We start from the raw sequence: 16,806 nt of genomic DNA, 5'->3' as shown, positions 1-16,806 counted from the left end.
CTGCCACACGCTGCTCCCTCTGATGGCCCCGGCCTGCTGATGGTCTTGCAGGCCGGGCCGGGGTGCCGCCCGCAGCTCGGGAGTTCCAGGTGTGTGGAGAGAGTTGGGAGGTGTGTCGCTGAGGCCTATAAAAAGGCCCAACGCATCGGAGAGGCTCGGGAGTTCCAGGTGTGTGGAGAGAGTTGGGAGGTGTGTCGCTGAGGCCTATAAAAAGGCCCAACGCATCGGAGAGGCTCGGGAGTTCCAGGTGTGTGGAGAGAGTTGGGAGGCGTGTCGCTGAGGCCTACAAAAAGGCCCAACATGTCGGAGGAGGCTCGGGAGGTGCGTGGAGAGGCTCGGGAGTTCCGGGTGCGTGGAGAGGCTCGGGAGGTGCGTGGAGAGGCTTGGGAGATGCGGGGAGAGGCGTGGCTTGTGCAGCTACAGGGAGAAGGCAAAAAAGAAGTAGAAAGAAATCGAAATGTGACGTCACAGCCAAGGGGGTAAGTGATTGGCTGCTGATTGGTAAGTAGCTTTTCTTTTCTTTATCATGAAGTAACCTTTATCATTGTTGCCCAATTAGGTTAATCTAAGGGTTAAGTCATGGCAGGATAGCTCGGACACATGTTATGCTCCTCCTGTACTATGTGGGAAGTCAGGAACGCCTCCAGCTCCTGACAGACCACATTGCAGCACTGGAGCTGCAGATGGATTCACTCTGGAGCATCCACGATGCTGAGAATGACGTGACTAGCAAGTTTAGCGAGTTGGTCACACCACAGGTAAAGGGTACTCAGCCAGATAGTAAATGGGTGACTAGCAGGAAGAGCAGTGCAAGGAAGGTAGTGCAGGGGTCCCCTGTGGTCATCCCCCTGCAAAACAGATACACCACTTTGGGTACTGTTGAGTTGGATGACTCATCAGGGGAGGGCAGCAGCAGCCAAGTTCATGGCACCGTGGGTGGCTCTGCTGCACAGGAGGGCAGGAAAAAGAGTGGGAGAGCTATAGTGATAGGGGATTCTATTGTAAGGGGAATAGATAGGCGTTTCTGTGGCTGCAACCAAGATTCCAGGATGGTATGTTGCCTCCCTGGTGCAAGGGTCAAGGATGTCTCAGAGCGGGTGCAGGACATTCTGAAAAGGGAGGGTGAACAGCCAGTTGTCGTGGTGCACATAGGTACCAACGATATAGGTAAAAAATGGGATGAGATGTTCTACAAGACGAATTTAGGGAGCTAGGAGTTAAATTAAAAAGTAGGACCTCAAAAGTAGTAATCTCAGGATTGCTACCAGTGCCACGTGCTAGTCAGAGTAGGAATCGCAGGATAGCTCAGATGAATACGTGGCTTGAGGAGTGGTGCAGAAGGGAGGGATTCAAATTCCTGGGACATTGGAACTGGTTCTGGGGGAGGTAGGACCAGTACAAACCAGATGGTCTGCACCTGGGCAGAACCGGAACCAATGTCCTCGGGGGAGTGTTTGCTAGTGCTGTTGGGGAGGAGTTAAACTAATATGGCAGGGGGATGGGAACCTATGCAGGGAGGCAGAGGGAAATAAAAGGGAGACAGAGGCAAATGATAGAAAGGAGAATAGTAAAATTGGAGGGCAGAGAATCCCAAGGCAAAAAACAAAAAGGGCCACATTACAGCAACATTCTAAAAGGGCAAGGTGTTTTAAAAAGACAAGCCTGAAGTCTCTGTGCCTCAATGCGAGGAGTACTCAGAATAAGGTGGACGAATTAACTGTGCAGATAGCAGTTAATGGATACAATGTAATTGGCATCACAGAGACATGGCTCCAGGGTGACCAAGGCTGGGAACTCAACATCCAGGGGTATTCCACGTTTAGGAAGGATAGACAGAAAGGAAAAGGAGGCGGGATGGCGTTGATGGTTAAAGAGTAAATTAATGCAATAGTAAGGAGGGACATTAGCTTGGATGATGTGGAATTGGTATGGGTGGAGCTGCAGAATACCAAAGGGCAGAAAACATTGGTGGGAGTTGTGTACAGGCCACCAAACAGTAGTAGTGAGATTGGGGAAAGCATAAAGCAAGAAATAAGGGATGTGTGCAATAAAGGTACAGCAGTTATCATGGGTGACTTTAATTTACATATAGATTGGGGTAACCAAACTGGTAGCAATGTGGTGGAGGAGGATTTCCTGGAGTGTATTGGGAATGGTTTTCTTGACCAATATGTCGAAGAATCAACTAGAGAGCTGGCCATCCTGGGTGATGTGTACTGAGAAGGGACTAATTAGCAATCTTGTTGTGCGAGGCCCCTTGGGGAAGAGTGGCCATAATATGGTAGAATTCTTTATTAAGATGGAGAGTGACACAGTTAATTCAGAAATTAGGGTCCTAAACTTAAGGAAAGCTAACTTCAATGACATGAGGCATGAATTGGCTAGAATAGACTGGCAAATGATACTTAAAGGGTTGATGGTGGATAGGCAATGGCAAACATTTATAGGTCATATGGATGAACTTCAACAGTTGTACATCCCTGTCTGGAGTAAAAATAAAACAGGGAAGGTGGCTCAACCGTGGCTAACAAGGGAAATTAAGGACAGTGTTGGATCCAAGGAAGAGGCATATAAATTGGCCAGAAAAAGCAGCAAACCTGAGGACTGGGAAAAAATTTAGAATTCAGCAGAGGAGGACTAAGGGTTTAATTAGGAGGGGGAAAATAGAGTACGAGAGGAAGCTTGCCAGGAACATAAAAATTGACTGCATAAGCTTCTATAAATATGTGAAGAGAAAAAGATTAGTGAAGACAATCATAGGTCCCGTGCAGTCGGACTCAGCTGAATTAATAATGGGGAACAAAGAAATGGCAGACCAATTGAACAAATACTTTGGTTCTGTCTTCACGAAGGAAGACACAAATGACCTTCTGGATGTACTAGGGGACTGAGGATCTAGTGAGAAGGAGGAACTGAAGGATATCCTTATTAGGTGGGAAATTGTGTTGGAGAAATTGATGGGATTGAAGGCTGATAAATGCCCAGGGCCTGATTGTCTGCATCCCAGAGTACTTAAGGAGGTGGCCCTAGAAATAGTGGATGCATTGGTGATCATTTTCCAACAGTCTATCGACTCTGGATCAGTTCCTATGGACTGGAGGTTAGCTAATGTAACACCATTTTTTAAAAAAGGAGGGAGAGAGAAAACAGGTAATTATAGACTGGTTATCCTGACATCAGTAGTGGGGAAAATGTTGGAATCAATTATTAAGGATGAAATAGCAGCGCATTTGGAAAGCGGTGACAGGATCGGTCCGAGTCAGCATGGATTTATGAAAGGGAAATCATGCTTAACCAATCTTCTGGAGTTTTTTGAGGATGTAATTAGTAGAGTGGACAAGGGAGAACTAGTGGACGTGGTGTATTTGGACTTTCAAAATACCTTTGACAAGTTCCCACATAAGAGATTGGTGTACAAGATCAAGGCACATGGTATTGGGGGTAATGTACTGGCGTGGATAGAGAATTGGTTGGCAGGCAGGAAGCAGAGAGTCGGGATAAACGGGTCCTTTGCGGAATGGGAGGCAGTGACTAGTGGAGTACCCCAGCTCTTCACAATATACATTAATGATTTAAATGAAGGAATTGAGTGCAATATCTCCAAGATGGCAGATGACACTAAACTGGGTGGCGGTGTGAGCTGCGAGGAGGATGCTAAGAGGCTGCAGGGTGATTTGGACAGGTTAGGTAAGTGGGCAAATGCATGGCAGATACAGAATAATGTGGATAAATGTGAGGTTATCCACTTTGGTGGCAAAAACACAAAGGCAGACTAATAGCTGAATGGTGGCCGATTAGGAAAAGGGGAGGTGCAACGAGACCTGGATCTGCTAATTACAATCATTGCTGCTTTTCACTCAGTGAGCGGAAGAAGATGGTTTAAAACAGCCGGGAACGGAGACCCCGCAGCCCCGGGGTAAGGCAGCGAGCAGCAGCCTCCTTACAGCAGCAGCGCTGAGGGAGTGTGTCCGCAGATGGGCTCAGAGATTGGCATTGAGTCCGGGGGATGTTCAGGGAGTGTCGAGGGCTGTATGTAAGAGGTAGAGCAAGAAACAGTTTCATGGGTGGTGTGAGTGGGGGAAGGGAGAGGCCATTCTCGGGCTGTGTGTGGACAGCATGTGTCCAGGGTAAGGGAGACAGAATGGGCAGAATCTGCTAATTACAATCATTGCTGCTTTCTCTCTCCAACCAGTAGTGAACGTTCCTGATTCAGTTTCATCAGGGGCTGTGTGTAAGAGGCAGAGTGGAGCAGGAACTAGTTCCTGAACAGGATGTGAGTGGGGGAAGGGAAAAGCTATCTCGGGCTGTGTGTGGACAGTGTAAGGTAACAGAGAAAGTAAACTACCTCGATCTTTCTGCTTTCTTTCCCAAAATCAGCAGTGAATGTCCCTGATTCAGTTCCAATCTCACCGTGTTTGTTGTTCTTGGACAGTGAGCAGTGGAAACACAGCCTGACAGTGAGGATGTGGGGAGTTTCACAAAGCGCATCTATTGCAGGCACAAGGAGAGGAGTGTGGGCGAAGGTATTTTAAAGACCGTTTATATTGTTTCGGTGAGCTGAGTTCTCCAGAACCGTTTTGCTGGTGATCGAGAGATACATTGTCGCTCCCTCAGATACATCATATTCTCCCGCGCATCCATATCTTAGAAGTAATAATGTTCTCGTGTTATTATTCTCAGAGCAAAATTCTTCAACCAGCCAGAACAAATGTGATCTTTCCTCCTCCACCCGGAACACAAGGAACAGTGCAGACAGTTCCTTCGCACACACAGTAAGTAGATTATCACTCACAGACTGCAGAGACACAGAACTGGCCTCAATCCGATTGCCATAGGCAGCAGGAGCTGTCAGTCCCACATTGATCCAAAGTGACAGAGTTACATTGTGAATCTTACAGCCACATGGAGCAGTAGAATCAGATGCTGTTTCACGATTGAAACAGATCACACTGACAGGTACATTAAACACCAACACTCACTTGCCAGAGACTGACAGGTACAGATTATACCCACACTCTCATACCAGAAACTGACAGGTACAGATGATACCCACACTGACATACCAGAGACTGACCGGTACAGATTAGATCCCACACTCACATACCAGAGACTGACAGGTAAATATTATACACACACTCACATACCAGAGATTGACAGGTACAGATTATACCCCACACTCACATACTAGAAACTGAAAGGTACAGATTATACCCACACTCACATACCAGAGACTGATGGGTACAAATTATACCCTCACTCACATACCAGAGACTGACAGGTACAGATTATATCCCACACACACAGAGATTGACAGGTAAATATTATACACACACTCACATACCAGCGACTGACAGGTACAGATTATACCCCACACTCACATACCAGAGACAATGACGGGTACAGATTATACCCCACACTCACATGCCAGAGACTGACAGGTACAGATTATACACACACTCTCATACCAGAAACTGACAGGTACAGATGATACCCACACTCACATACCAGAGACAATGACGGGTACAGATTATACCCCACACTCTCAGACCAGAAACTGACACGTACAGATTATACCCCACACTCACATACCAGAAACTACCAGGTACCGATTATACCCACACTCACATACCAGACACTGACAGGTACATATTATACCTCACTCTCACATGCCAGAGACTGACAGGTACAGATTATACCCGCACTCACATACCAGAAACTACCAGGTACCGATTATACCCACACTCACCTACCAGACACTGACAGGTACATATTATACCTCACTCTCACATGCCAGAGACTGACAGGTACAGATTATACCCGCACTCACATACCAGAGACTGACAGGTACAGATTATGCACACACACACATACCAGAGACTGACAGGTACAGATTATACCCCACACTCACATACCAGAAACTGACAGGTACAGATAATACCCCACACTCACAAACCAGAAACTACCAGGTACAGATTATACCCACACTCACATACCAGAGACTGACAGGTGCAGCTTATACCCACACTCTCATACCAGAGACTGACAGGTGCAGATTATACCCCACTCTCACATCCCAGAGACTGACAGGTACAGATTATACCCCACACTCACAGACCAGAAACTGACAGGTACAGATTATACCCCACACTCACAAACCAGAAACTACCAGGTACAGATTATACCCACACTCACATACCAGACACTGACAGGTACAAATTATACCTCACTCTCACATGCCAGAGACTGACAGGTACAGATTATAACCAAACTCATTTACCAGAGACGGACAGGTACAGATTATACCCCACACTCGCATACCAGAGACTGACAGGTACAGATTATACCCACGCTCACATACCAGAAACTGACAGGTACAGATTATACCACACACTCACATACCAGAATCTGACAGGGACAGATTATACCCCACTCTCACATACCAGAAACTGACAGGTACAGATTATAACCCACACTCGCATACCAGAGACTGACAGCTACAGATTATAACCACACTCACAGACCAGAAACTGAGAGGTACAGATTATACCCACACTCACATTCCAGAAACTGACAATTACAGATTATATCCCATACTCACATACCAGAGACTGACCAGTTCAGATTATACCCACACTCACATACCAGAAACTGACAGGTACAGATTATACACTCACTCACATACCAGAGACTGACAGGTACAGATTATACCCCACACTCACATACCAGAAACTGAAAAGTGCATATTGTAACCACACTCACAGACCAGAAAGTGAGAGGTACAGATTATACCCACACTCACATACCAGAAAGTGAGAGGTACAGATTATACCCACACTCACATACCAGAAACTGACAGGTTCAGATTGTACACTCACTCACATACCAGAGACTGACCGGTAAATATTATACACACACTCACATACTAGAGACTGACAGGTACATATTATACCTCACTCTCACATGCCAGAGACTGACCGGTACAGATTATACCCCACACTCACATACCAAAAACTGACGGGGACAGATTATACCTCACACTCACATACCAGAAACTGACAGGTACAGATTATACCCACATTCACATAGCAGCAACTGACAGGTACAGATTATACCTCACTCTCACATGCCAGAGACTGACAAGTACAGATTATACCCGCACTCACATAACAGAGACAATGACGGGTACAGATTATACCCCACACTCTCAGACCAGAGACTGACACGTACAGTTTATACCCACACTCACATACCAGACACTGACAGGTACATATTATACCTCACTCTCACATGCCAGAGACTGACAAGTACTAATTATACCCCACACTCACAGACCAGAGACTGACAGGTACAGATTATAACGCACACTCACATACCAGAAACTACCAGGTACAGATTATACCCACACTCTCATACCAGACACTGACAGGTACAGATTATACCTCACTCTCACATGCCAGAGACTGACAGGTACAGATTATACCCACACTCACATACCAGAGACAATGACGGGTACAGATTATACCCCATACTCACATACCAGAGACTGGCAGGTACAGATTATATCCCATACTCACATACCAGAGACTGGCAGGTACAGATTATATCCCATACTCACATGCCAGAAACTGACAGGTACAGATTATATCCCGCACTCATATACTAGAAACTGACAGGTACAGATTATACCCACACACACAGACCAGAGACTGACAGGGACAGAATAGACCCCACTCTCACATACCAGACACTGACAGGTACAGATTATACCCCACGCTCACATACCAGAGACTGACTTGTACAAATTATACACACACTCACATACCAGAGACTGACAGGTGCAGATTATACCCACACTCACATACCAGAGGCTGACAGGTACAGATTGTACCCACACTCACATACCAGAAACTTACAGGTACAGATTATACCCCACACTCACATACCAGAGACTGACAGGTACAGATTATAACCACACTCACAAACCAGAGACTGACCGGTACAAATTATACACGCACTCACATACCAGAAACTGACATGCACAGATTATACCCCACTCTCACATCCCAGAGACTGACAGGTACAGATTATGCCCCACAATCACATACCAGAGACTGACAGGTACAGATTATATCCCATACTCACATACCAGAGACTGACAGGTACAAATTATACCTCACTCTCACATGCCAGAGACTGACAGGTACAGATTATAACCAAACTCATTTACCAGAGATGGACAGGTGCAGATTATACCCACACTCATATACCAGACACTGACAGGTACAGATTATACCCACACTCACATACCAGAGACTGACAGGTACAGATTATACCCCACACTCACATACCAGAAACTGACAGGTACAGATTATACCCCACACTCGCATACCAGAAGCTGACAGGTACAGATTATACCCACACTCACATACCAGAAGCTGATAGGTACAAATTATACCCACACTCACATACCAGAGACTGACAGGTACAGATTATACCCCACGCTCACATACCAGAGACTGACAGGTACAGATTATAACCAAACTCATATACCAGACACTGACAGGTACAGATTATACCTCACTCTCACATGCCAGAGACTGACAGGTACAGATTATACCCACACTCACACACCAGAAACTGACATGTACAGATTATACCCACGTTCACATACCAGAAACTGACGGGTACAGATTATACCACACACTCACATACCAGAATCTGACAGGTGCAGATTATACCCACACTCACATCCCAGAGACTGACAGGTACAGATTATATCCCATACTCACATACCAGAGACTGACCAGTGCAGATTATACCCCACACTCACATGCCAGAGACTGACAGGTGCAGATTATACCCCACACTCACATACCAGAAACTGAAAGGTACAGATTATACTCACACTCACATACCAGAAACTGAAAGGTACAGATTACACCCACACTCACATACCAGAGACTGATGGGTACAAATTATACCCTCACTCACATACCAGAAACTACCACGTACAGATTATAGCCACACTCACATACCAGAGACGGACAGGTACAGATTATACCCACACTCATATACCAGACACTGACAGGTACAGGTTATACCCACACTCACAGACCAGAGACTGACAGGTACAGATTATATCCACACTCACATACCAGAAACTGACAGGTACAGATTATACCCCACACTCACATACCAGAGACTGACAGGTACAGATTATCACCACACTCACAGACCAGAAACTGAGAGGTACAGATTATACCCACACTCACAAACCAGAGACTGACCGGTACAAATTATACACGCACTCATATACCAGAAACTGACGGGTACAGATTATCACCACACTCACAGACCAGAAACTGAGAGGTACAGATTATACCCACACTCACAAACCAGAGACTGACCGGTACAAATTAAACACGCACTCATATACCAGAAACTGACAGGTACAGATTATACCCACACACACAGACCAGAGACTGACATGCACAGATTATACCCCTCTCTCTCATACCAGAGACTGACGGGTGCAGATTATACCCACACTCACATCCCAGAGACTGACAGGTACAGAATATATCCCATACTCACATACCAGAGACTGACAGGTACAGATTATAACCCACACTCACTTGCCAGAGACTGACAGGTACAGATTATAACCAAACTCACAGACCAGAAACTGACAGGTACAGATTATACCCACACTCACATACCAGAGTCTGACAGGTACAGATTATAACCACACTCACAGACCAGAGACTGACAGGTACAGATTATAACCAAACTCATATACCAGTGACTGACAAGTGCAGATTCTCCCCACACTCACATACCAGAAACTGACAGGTACAGATTACACCTCACTCTCACATGCCTGAGACTGACAGGTACAGATTATACCCCACGCTCACATACCAAAAACTGACAGGTACAGATTGTATCCCACACTCGCATACCAGAGACTGACAGGTACAAATTATACACACACTCATATACTAGAAACTGACAGGTACAGACTATACCAACACACACAGACCAGAGACTGACAGGGACAGATTATACCCCACTCTCACATACCAGACACTGACAGGTACAGATTATACCCCACGCTCACGTACCAAAAACTGACAGGTACAGAGTGTATCCCACACTCACATACCAGAGACTGACAGGTACAAATTAGACACACACTCACATACCAGAGACTGATAGGTACAGATTATAACCAAACTCATATACCAGACACTGACAGGTACAGATTATACCTCACTCTCACATACCAGAGACTGACAGGGACAGATTATACCCCATTCTCACATACCAGAAACTGACAGGTACAGATTATACCCACACTCACAAACCAGAGACTGACTGGTACAAATTATACACGCACTCACATACCAGAGACTGACAGGTACAGATTATAACCACACTCACAAACCAGAAACTGAGAGGTACAGATTATACCCACACTCACAAACCAGAAACTGACAGGTACAGATTATACCCCACACTCACATACCAGAAATTACCAGGTACAGATTATACCCACACTCACATACCAGACACTGACAGGTACAAATTATACCTCACTCTCACATGCCAGAGACTGACAGGTACAGATTATAACCAAACTCATTTACCAGAGACGGACAGGTACAGATTATACCCCACACTCGCATACCAGAGACTGACGGGTACAGATTATACCCACGCTCACATACCAGAAACTGACGGGTACAGATTATACCACACACTCACATACCAGAGACTGACATGCACAGATTATACCCCACTCTCACATACCAGAGACTGACAGGTGCAGATTATACCCACACTCACATCCCAGAGACTGACAGGTACAGATTATATCTCATACTCACATACCAGAGACTGACCAGTGCAGATTATACCCCACACTCACATGCCAGAGACTGACAGGTGCAGATTATAAACCACACTCACATGCCAGAGACTGACAGGTGTAGATTATACACGCACTCACATACCAGAAACTGACAGGTACAGATTATACACTCACTCACATACCAGAGACTGACAGGTACAGATTAAACCCCACACTCACATACCAGAAACTGACAGGTACAGATTATACCCACACTCACAGACCAGAGACTGACAGGTACAGATTATACCCACACTCACATACCAGAGACTGACAGGTACAGATTATAGCCACACTCACATGCCAGAGACTGACAGGTACAGATTATACACGCACTCATATACCAGAGACTGACAGGTACAGATTATACCCACACTCACAGACCAGAAACTGACAGGTACAGATTAAACCCCACACTCACATACCAGAAACTGACAGGTACAGATTATAACCACACTCACAGACCAGAGACTGACAGGTACAGATTATAACCAAACTCATATACCAGTGACTGACAAGTGCAGATTCTCCCCACACTCACATACCAGAAACTGACAGGTACAGATTATAACCAAACCCATATACCAGCGACTGACAGGTACAGATTATACCCACACTCTCATACCAGAGACTGACAGGTAAATATTATACACACATTCACATACCAGAGATTGACAGGTACAGATTATACCCCACACTCACATACTAGAAACTGAAAGGTACAGATTATACCCATACTCACATACCAGAAACTGAAAGGTACAGATTATACCCACACTCACATACCAGAGACTGATGGGTACAAATTATACCCTCACTCACATACCAGAGACTGACAGGTACAGATTATATCCACACTCTAATACCAAGAGTGTCAGGTACAGATTATACCCACACTCTCATACCAGAAACTGACAGGTACAGATGATACCCACACTCACATACCAGAGACAATGACGGGTACAGATTATACCCCACACTCACATACCAGAGACTGGCAGGTACAGATTATACGCCACACTCACATGCCAGAAACTGACAGGTACAGATTATATCCCGCACTCATATAATAGAAACTGACAGGTACAGATTATACCCACACTCACATACCAGAGACTGACAGGTACAGATTATACCCACACTCACAGACCAGAAACTGACCGGTACAGAGTACACCCACACTCACAGACCAGAGACTGACATGTGCAGATTATACCCCACACTCGCATACCAGAGTCTGACAGGTACAGATTATAACCACACTCAGACCAGAGACTGACAGGTACAGATTATAACCAAACTCATATACCAGTGACTGACAAGTGCAGATTCTCCCCACACTCACATACCAGAAACTGACAGGTGCAGATTATACCCACACTCACATCCCAGAGACTGACAGGTACAGAATATATCCCATACTCACATACCAGAGACTGACCAGTGCAGATTATACCCACACTCACATACCAGAAACTACCAGGTACCGATTATACCCACACTCACATACCAGACACCGACAGGTACATATTATACCTCACTCTCACATGCCAGAGACTGACCGGTACAGATTATACCCCACACTCACATACCAAAAACTGACGGGGACAGATTATACCTCACACTCACATACCAGAAACTGACAGGTACAGATTATACCCACATTCACATAGCAGCAACTGACAGGTACAGATTATACCTCACTCTCACATGCCAGAGACTGACAAGTACAGATTATACCCGCACTCACATAACAGAGACAATGACGGGTACAGATTATACCCCACACTCTCAGACCAGAGACTGACACGTACAGTTTATACCCACACTCACATACCAGACACTGACAGGTACATATTATACCTCACTCTCACATGCCAGAGACTGACAAGTACTAATTATACCCCACACTCACAGACCAGAGACTGACAGGTACAGATTATAACGCACACTCACATACCAGAAACTACCAGGTACAGATTATACCCACACTCTCATACCAGACACTGACAGGTACAGATTATACCTCACTCTCACATGCCAGAGACTGACAGGTACAGATTATACCCACACTCACATACCAGAGACAATGACGGGTACAGATTATACCCCATACTCACATACCAGAGACTGGCAGGTACAGATTATATCCCATACTCACATACCAGAGACTGGCAGGTACAGATTATATCCCATACTCACATGCCAGAAACTGACAGGTACAGATTATATCCCGCACTCATATACTAGAAACTGACAGGTACAGATTATACCCACACACACAGACCAGAGACTGACAGGGACAGAATAGACCCCACTCTCACATACCAGACACTGACAGGTAGAGATTATACCCCACGCTCACATACCAGAGACTGACTTGTACAAATTATACACACACTCACATACCAGAGACTGACAGGTGCAGATTATACCCACACTCACATACCAGAGGCTGACAGGTACAGATTGTACCCACACTCACATACCAGAAACTTACAGGTACAGATTATACCCCACACTCACATACCAGAGACTGACAGGTACAGATTATAACCACACTCACAAACCAGAGACTGACCGGTACAAATTATACACGCACTCACATACCAGAAACTGACATGCACAGATTATACCCCACTCTCACATCCCAGAGACTGACAGGTACAGATTATGCCCCACACTCACATACCAGAGACTGACAGGTACAGATTATATCCCATACTCACATACCAGAGACTGACAGGTACAAATTATACCTCACTCTCACATGCCAGAGACTGACAGGTACAGATTATAACCAAACTCATTTACCAGAGATGGACAGGTGCAGATTATACCCACACTCATATACCAGACACTGACAGGTACAGATTATACCCACACTCACATACCAGAGATTGACAGGTACAGATTATACCCCACACTCACATACCAGAAACTGACAGGTACAGATTATACCCCACACTCGCATACCAGAAGCTGACAGGTACAGATTATACCCACACTCACATACCAGAAGCTGATAGGTACAAATTATACCCACACTCACATACCAGAGACTGACAGGTACAGATTATACCCCACGCTCACATACCAGAGACTGACAGGTACAGATTATAACCAAACTCATATACCAGACACTGACAGGTACAGATTATACCTCACTCTCACATGCCAGAGACTGACAGGTACAGATTATACCCACACTCACACACCAGAAACTGACATGTACAGATTATACCCACGTTCACATACCAGAAACTGACGGGTACAGATTATACCACACACTCACATACCAGAATCTGACAGGGACAGATTATACCCCACTCTCACATACCAGAGACTGACATGCACAGATTATACCCCACTCTCACATACCAGAGACTGACAGGTGCAGATTATACCCACACTCACATCCCAGAGACTGACAGGTACAGATTATATCCCATACTCACATACCAGAGACTGACCAGTGCAGATTATACCCCACACTCACATGCCAGAGACTGACAGGTGCAGATTATACCCCACACTCACATACCAGAAACTGAAAGGTACAGATTATACTCACACTCACATACCAGAAACTGAAAGGTACAGATTACACCCACACTCACATACCAGAGACTGATGGGTACAAATTATACCCTCACTCACATACCAGAAACTACCACGTACAGATTATAGCCACACTCACATACCAGAGACGGACAGGTACAGATTATACCCACACTCATATACCAGACACTGACAGGTACAGGTTATACCCACACTCACAGACCAGAGACTGACAGGTACAGATTATATCCACACTCACATACCAGAAACTGACAGGTACAGATTATACCCCACACTCACATACCAGAGACTGACAGGTACAGATTATCACCACACTCACAGACCAGAAACTGAGAGGTACAGATTATACCCACACTCACAAACCAGAGACTGACCGGTACAAATTATACACGCACTCATATACCAGAAACTGACGGGTACAGATTATCACCACACTCACAGACCAGAAACTGAGAGGTACAGATTATCACCACACTCACAGACCAGAAACTGAGAGGTACAGATTATACCCACACTCACAAACCAGAGACTGACCGGTACAAATTATACACGCACTCATATACCAGAAACTGACAGGTACAGATTATACCCACACACACAGACCAGAGACTGACATGCACAGATTATACCCCTCTCTCTCATACCAGAGACTGACGGGTGCAGATTATACCCACACTCACATCCCAGAGACTGACAGGTACAGAATATATCCCATACTCACATACCAGAGACTGACAGGTACAGATTATAACCCACACTCACTTGCCAGAGACTGACAGGTACAGATTATAACCAAACTCACAGACCAGAAACTGACAGGTACAGATTATACCCACACTCACATACCAGAGTCTGACAGGTACAGATTATAACCACACTCACAGACCAGAGACTGACAGGTACAGATTATAACCAAACTCATATACCAGTGACTGACAAGTGCAGATTCTCCCCACACTCACATACCAGAAACTGACGGGTACAGATTACACCTCACTCTCACATGCCTGAGACTGACAGGTACAGATTATACCCCACGCTCACATACCAAAAACTGACAGGTACAGATTGTATCCCACACTCGCATATCAGAGACTGATAGGTACAAATTATACACACACTCATATACTAGAAACTGACAGGTACAGACTATACCAACACACACAGACCAGAGACTGACAGGGACAGATTATACCCCACTCTCACATACCAGACACTGACAGGTACAGATTATACCCCACGCTCACGTACCAAAAACTGACAGGTACAGAGTGTATCCCACACTCACATACCAGAGACTGACAGGTACAAATTAGACACACACTCACATACCAGAGACTGATAGGTACAGATTATAACCAAACTCATATACCAGACACTGACAGGTACAGATTATACCTCACTCTCACATACCAGAGACTGACAGGGACAGATTATACCCACACTCACATACCAGAGACAATGACGGGTACAGATTATACCCCATACTCACATACCAGAGACTGGCAGGTACAGATTATATCCCATACTCACATACCAGAGACTGGCAGGTACAGATTATATCCCATACTCACATGCCAGAAACTGACAGGTACAGATTATATCCCGCACTCATATACTAGAAACTGACAGGTACAGATTATACCCACACACACAGACCAGAGACTGACAGGGACAGAATAGACCCCACTCTCACATACCAGACACTGACAGGTAGAGATTATACCCCACGCTCACATACCAGAGACTGACTTGTACAAATTATACACACACTCACATACCAGAGACTGACAGGTGCAGATTATACCCACACTCACATACCAGAGGCTGACAGGTACAGATTATACCCCACACTCACATACCAGAGACTGACAGGTACAGATTATAACCACACTCACAAACCAGAGACTGACCGGTACAAATTATACACGCACTCACATACCAGAAACTGACATGCACAGATTATACCCCACTCTCACATCCCAGAGACTGACAGGTACAGATTATGCCCCACACTCACATACCAGAGACTGACAGGTACAGATTATATCCCATACTCACATACCAGAGACTGAGAGGTACAAATTATACCTCACTCTCACATGCCAGAGACTGACAGGTACAGATTATAACCAAACTCATTTACCAGAGATGGACAGGTGCAGATTATACCCACACTCATATACCAGACACTGACAGGTACAGATTATACCCACACTCACATACCAGAGATTGACAGGTACAGATTATACCCCACACTCACATACCAGAAACTGACAGGTACAGATTATACCCCACACTCGCATACCAGA

The sequence above is a fragment of the Pristiophorus japonicus genome, chromosome 20 (genome assembly GCF_044704955.1).
Source record: "Pristiophorus japonicus isolate sPriJap1 chromosome 20, sPriJap1.hap1, whole genome shotgun sequence".
Lineage (NCBI taxonomy): Eukaryota > Metazoa > Chordata > Chondrichthyes > Pristiophoridae > Pristiophorus > Pristiophorus japonicus.
Note: the sequence above shows the minus strand (reverse complement) of the source record.